The following is a 6,958-nucleotide window of genomic DNA, read 5'->3' on the forward strand; positions in this document are numbered from 1 at the left end:
CCCCATAATTAAGAACTTGGAACAATTTTCTCTGTCGTTACAAAAACTTCACCCGTGTCAGTCCGGCAGCATTTATATTTTTACAATTTTTTTCGTACTTTACGTTTTATCTCGTCGCACAAGCACAATAATGCTACATGTATAAATCCAAGTAATTTTGTGTAAAGTGAAAAAATAGTATCTGATAATTTTTTCCCAGGATCCACAAAGTACCAATTGTACGAATTCTATTTTCCACGTCGTACTTATAAATATAAAATTTATTATATTTTATTATTTATTACATATACGTAATAGATGTCTTTTTCAATATTCTGTTCACACGAAGATAAAAAGAAGAAATTAAAATGTTATTTTAACATTTATAATTTTACAGTAATATGTTACTACGTATGAAAATATGTAAATTTTATGTTACAATTTTATTTATATATAATTTTAAGTAATACATAAAAATGTAAAAAGAAAAAAGTAATCTATTTATCTTTAAACTGTAATATCAGTCTTACAGACTACTGAAACTTTACTTGTCAATAACTTCCTTGACATTCACAAAAAGCGCTCTAAACTCATAGTGACTTCATGTGTTATCTGTCCCCACCGAGTACTGCAATGGTCCCCCGTTGTCATTCGCTGCCAACTTGTAATATAGAACGGTTGAAGAATTGTTCCACAGAGAGAGTTTACCGTTTGCATTACTTTTACCGCAGTATTGAGCATTTACGTATTTCTGCATTTCTATATGTTATTTCCACATTTTAACTCTTATTTGCTCTTATTTGTTGTTATATTTTAAGATTAGAAAAATTTTAGTTGTTTAACTTTCTTAGAAATTTTTAAGATTTTTTGAATAGGAATAACAATTTTTTTTTAAAAATTGATTTTTTCCGAATTTTGACTCTAAATAACTTTCGAACGGATCAACATATCAATCTCCACTTTATGCCAAAATTTTCCCTTTGTGCTCTATTAAAAAATGTACTACAATATGGTGACGGGGAGAACTAGGGCACCCCTTAAGGGAGAAGGAAGCAACATATACAATACCTTTAAAAGAATAACCCCTCTGAATGATCAACAGTTTTTGCTGTTTTACATAATTTTGAATCATTTTCAAAATATAGGAAGTGGTGACAGTCTTTAGTAAGAGACACCTTATATATGAGATGTTTTTACATTAAAACAACTTTCTCTGCCTCTTTTATTTGCAAATATAAAAATAATAATTGAAAGCATGATACATTTTCCATTATATAAAACTTACAAAAATTACTGGAAACAAAACGGTCCGTTGTTTAATAGTAGCGTAATTTTTTAAATATTATAGTTTAAACATTAATATTGTTTATAACTCTTTCAATTTGAATTCAAATATAATTATATGCAAATAATATTTATATTGCTGATTCAATTACAAATATGGAAAAATGTAATACTAATAATCATTTAATTTTAATATACATTTTAAAAACTTTTCTTGATATATTGTGCATGTGTATTATCGTAGCTTTCTAGGCAGATTAAATTTCGTTGCAAGGAGGATAAGGACACCTGAATTGTCTTGTTTACTATGTAATGGAGTAATTTTCACGAATGTTGCCACGATTTTTCCGAGAGACTTTACGACGAAATAAAACGGCGGAGTAGACGCGAATAATGAAGACAAATGATGCGAGAAACTGCACACACGTAGAGATCGATGGCGATCGCAGTTTTCCACCGTGTTGCACATAAAATATTATTTCATATAAATATACCAAGAATTTTAAAATCAACGCTTTTTCTATTTATTTACAAATTCTTCTCAACATTTATAATATCCAGATTATAATGAAAATATAGCAACCACTTTTACAGCAATCTATGTATACGCTCTTAAACTAGAATAATGCTCAGCTGTCTTTTGATCAATTTATTTACCTGCGTTATAATTAGATCGAGCTCTGTACGTAGATAAAGTATGCAAAGTAAAATTCATAAATATAAGTTTATATAATATTTACGATCGTTTGTAGAATATTTATGTTTTAATGAAACAGTTATGCATTTTGCTATGAAAAATGTTTTAACAAATATTACTATTATTAATTGTATTATCAAAATTGAGTTTATTTTGCTTTAAAATAAAACATATCTGCCTATATATTTTTTCAGTTTATTTAAATATAATTAAACATTTAAGCCTGTATTTAATAATTTTTTAAACTTTCAACTTATTGCATTAAAATTTTGTTCTGCTAAAGAATTGTTGTATTTTTTATTATACATATTTAATTTATTATCAATTATTATCAATTTTGATTATAAAAAACTTATACTACAGAAGCTTATATCTTACATTCTGTGCGTGAATCGCAATACACATTATACTATACTAAAATCTTTCAAGAAAAATTTGATTTATGTCTATATACATACACTTATATATCAATCGAGATAACAAAACCAATGGGATTTTGATTTCTCGGTGCTTCCCAGTCACAAACGCGCGTGCAGTCTCCCTTCATGAATTTATTCATAGCAAATATAAAACTATTCATGAACTAGATCCGACTGTGTGGGATGTCGCCGGTCGAATCGTCGCGGAGAAATGGCGCGTGAGTTACACCACTCGTTGTACCTTTGCCGCACACTCCAAGCACAATTTATCGCCGCAGTGACATTGAGCGTGCATAACGACGAAAAGTTTCGATACATGGCGGGAAGCGGCATTTCACAGTGTGGCTACAACAATTTTTCGACGACTCGTTTTAGCCAAATACAGCCGCTCCCAAAAATATATAAGTATCTAAATATAAATTCTGACGAAATATTCAGTCAACACACTTTGTATCTGATACATAACTTGAGGAGAATACTTTATATAACAAATATTTCGTAACATTTATATCACAATTACTTATATCTATATATATATATATATATATATATATATATATATATATATATTACTTTTTAATGTAACATAAATGTGCAAATAAAATATATTATTCACATTACAAATATCTAATGCTTTAATAACATATAATTTAATCGTTGGAACTACATGGATATTATACAAAGAAATAGTTAATTATACAAAAATATCATCATCGTTATTTTTGAAAAAGACAAAATTATAATATAGTTACATTATAGCAACTTTTATGGTATATAAGATGTAATACTCTGAAACTTATATTTATCATATAAAAAACCCATAACTGTATCAACTGAAAGTTAGTTACTATTAAAAAAAGCGTATATAGTTACATTTTGAAAATTTTAATGTCTATTATATCTAAATATACATATTAAATAATTTAACACTGAAGTTTACTAGGCTTTTAAATATTTAACGTTTTATAATTTTTATAAGAAAAGCTCTTAATTTTTAATACGTTTTATTATTTGTTACATTTCTTTATTATTAATTCAATATAAAATTTTCTGTATATAATCTTATTAACAGCATAAAATTTGTTTATTTTTATTTTAAATGCTGCTTAATCTGATTTAGAAATTCATAAATTGTAAATGTTTTTTGATTTATTATAGGATAGAAAAAGGGACCTATAAATATATGCCCTAAACTGCTTCGTTTTTATAAAACTGGGTGCCAAAATTGAAATAAAAATTTAGAAAATTTAGAAAACACTTTAAATTTGATATGCGTACTTGTATGATATTAAAAATCATTTTCCGATTAAAACAAACGCTTATGGAATCTTATTTTTCTAAAATAAGCCAAGAAATATTTTCTTCAATTTTTTGTACCAGGAATCATTCTGTATATTAAAAGAAAAATATTTTATTAAAATTCACTAAAAATATAATTCATACTTTCTGTCAAGACTGTACAAAAGCGTTGGAAACATATCTTCGTATGTTGTGCATCCGTTTCGCCAACTGTTTGTCAACGCTAACTAAATATTTTTACCATACAGAAGAGTTGCTACCGGCTGTGGTACATGCGTATAAATATACGTATTCGTCACTAGAGAAATAGCAACGTTCATCCTCTAGAGCGGTGCAATGTATTATGAGTTTTAAGTCGTAATATTATCTAAATGGGTTCCTTACATTTGTGTGTTATGGCTAAAATATTCTCGTCTCTCTAAGGTATACGGAAGTATACTCTACATACCTTTCTATAAATCATAGGGGATTTTACGAGCAACTATTTACGATTTGTGTTAAACTAGTGTTTGAATTAAATCTTATAAGTTCTAAAATCAATTAAATATTTTACTTTATTGCATTATATGTAAATTTAAAAGTAATAATTGTTAACAAACTACGTTTGAACAAACTACGAAAGAATTGTTTCTTTTAACAACGCAAATGAAATAAAACTACGACAGAGGTTTTCAGCGAATGGACTAACTTTACATGATACAATATTTACGAATATTTTTAGTACCAATGCATTATGACATATTTTTATTTAATCATTAAATCGGATTGTACGTAGCTAGACTTTTATATTAAAGTTGCAACTACGGTGCGCACAATGGTTACCGAAGTTGAAATTAGTGATATCTCTGGGAGTAATCTGGATTACACAACTCGGAATAATTAACAGAAAATGGAGTAATTAGTGCTACATTCGTCACAGTTCAGAGTTAAATTTTCGCTTGTCGGAGATAAATGAAAAAACTGCATTTCGACACTAGTATAAAAATTAAGAATCAAAAAACATGAAATGCCCAAGCAAAACATATAATACAATACGTGATTATTTGGCAAAAGCATGTCATTATTTTACGGATAGTAGTAATAAACTATATTTATAACAATAAAGCGCTCAACTAATGCACAAAACAGAAATCAAATGTAAAGCATGAAAGTTATAATCTACATTCGTAATCAGTAGAGTTCTAACTCATCGCATCGCGTCCGTTAATGATGACGTTTCTTTGCACGGTCAAAGAAACTCCTGTGTTTCAGTTCATTAAATTTCGCCGCAGCGAAATTGTCCTCGAATACTTGGCCGCCACGTCGATATCCCACCGACATTGTGGCAAAGAATAAGAGAGCTTTCGAGAAGAATGAATTATGTGTCGTAGATCTTTCTTCGTCTCTCGCTGCTCCAGAGGTGAGCATTTAATTTCCTTTTAATGAAGTGTACTGAGACGGTCGAGGCAAGTTATAAGAAGAATAAATTTATCTTGAGGCATATAATAGCTCGCCGTTATTATCGAGACAAAATTCTTCTACAAAAAATAAGAATAACCAGAATATAATTTAATATGCAATTCTGTTGACTAAGAAAATACAAGTACCTACTGTTTTATGTAAATTATATAAAATAGTTTAAAAAGTCTTTGTACTAAATATACTCGTTTGCGGAATTAATTAATACACTATCCTTAGATTATATACTTTTTTATTCAAAATTAACTTAATGGAATCGTTTCGTAATTTTAGGTGTAAAATCGCTAAATATGGTATGTTAAACATTGTTATGTGTATATTTTGCAACAGGCCAGAAATACTCAATGCATCTTTAAGAGCATCAGAGTAAAATTCCTGGCATAAGGGTCAGAATGGGCCAATTTCATCGCGTTCGCCGTGCAAGAAAGAATTCTACCGCGGGAAGTATCTTACATTATCTAGGATTAAACAGTGCCTGCGCGAGAACGTTTCCACAGAAAACGAGTCTCGTCCGACCCTTTTACGAGACTTTTATCCTTTGTAATACATTTCTTAGCCGGAAAACTGCAAACGCACTCTTTATCGATTCAATATATAACTTAAGACTTTCTCCGGAGGCTCAGTAATTGTTTTAAATGTGTTTTAATTTAGCCAGAATCGCCATTATTATTTTATTGCTTCTCATATGAATAAAATAGTGTGACTAAATGCATTTATATAATATCTATGTATAAAACTCAGAAATTTGTTTGTAACAGGAGATTATTATTTAGACAATTATTATCATTTATACATTTGTAATATACAGTTAAAATATACATGCTATAATTTATTAATCCTTAATTTATTATTATTATTTATTAATCTGTAATGTATAAATAAAATATGCCTTTATATGGTGAATCAGTACTTCACAGAATGTACGCAAAGTCAGTTTTATAGCGAACGGTTTCTTTTTCTTTTTAACCATCCCAAATGGACGACGGCTGCTTTTTATTCGTCATTTTTTTCTTAAAAACACCTTCTTAAGATTGTAGCACACACAAATCAAAGTATTAGATTAAGGTTTTTTGAATTCGCCTCTCAAACTACTAGTCTTCAGTATGTAGATTGGATATAATTGGATTACACCGCTGTCATTACGGGTACTCCGCAGAATTTATCCTTACCGTCGTCGAAATTTAATCTTACTGTTCCTGCGACAAGGGCAGGGTTCGAAGAGAAAATCTGGAAGAGGTCAGATGGGTATAGGTCAGGTTAAACTTACACGAAGCTTACTACAGAAACACGAGAAGATCTGCATCGAGCCCGAAACATTATCCTGGTTTGCATTTCTCTTGCGTGTCAGAGGTTTTTTTTTAACTGATATGTGATAAGAATTTAAAACACATAAATAAAAAATTTCCTATAATTTTTTTATTTCTTTGTGATAAAATAACACACGTTAATCAATAAACGATGTAGATAAATATAATTGATATTCATAAACGTATTAATTTTCAGACAACGGATGCCGCATGGTAAATTCGGGTTAAATGTAACTCGTTAAAGAAATTTAAGCATTAAAGTACAAGAAAACAATTGCGAGTACACTATCTTTACCTACAAAATAAATTATCGGTCCTCAAATAATCTGATGTAAAACGTCCGCCGTGAAATTAATATATACAATAAATATATGTTTTATTACCTTTATAGAAAAATAAAATTGCATTCTGTCGTATTAAATTATAATTGAAGAGCTTCCTGCAAAACCTAAACAAGTATTATACAAAAAATTAAATTTTTTGAAAATAGAAAATGTTTATCTTCAAACCGTTAT

The sequence above is a fragment of the Solenopsis invicta genome, chromosome 12 (genome assembly GCF_016802725.1).
Source record: "Solenopsis invicta isolate M01_SB chromosome 12, UNIL_Sinv_3.0, whole genome shotgun sequence".
NCBI lineage: Eukaryota > Metazoa > Arthropoda > Insecta > Hymenoptera > Formicidae > Solenopsis > Solenopsis invicta.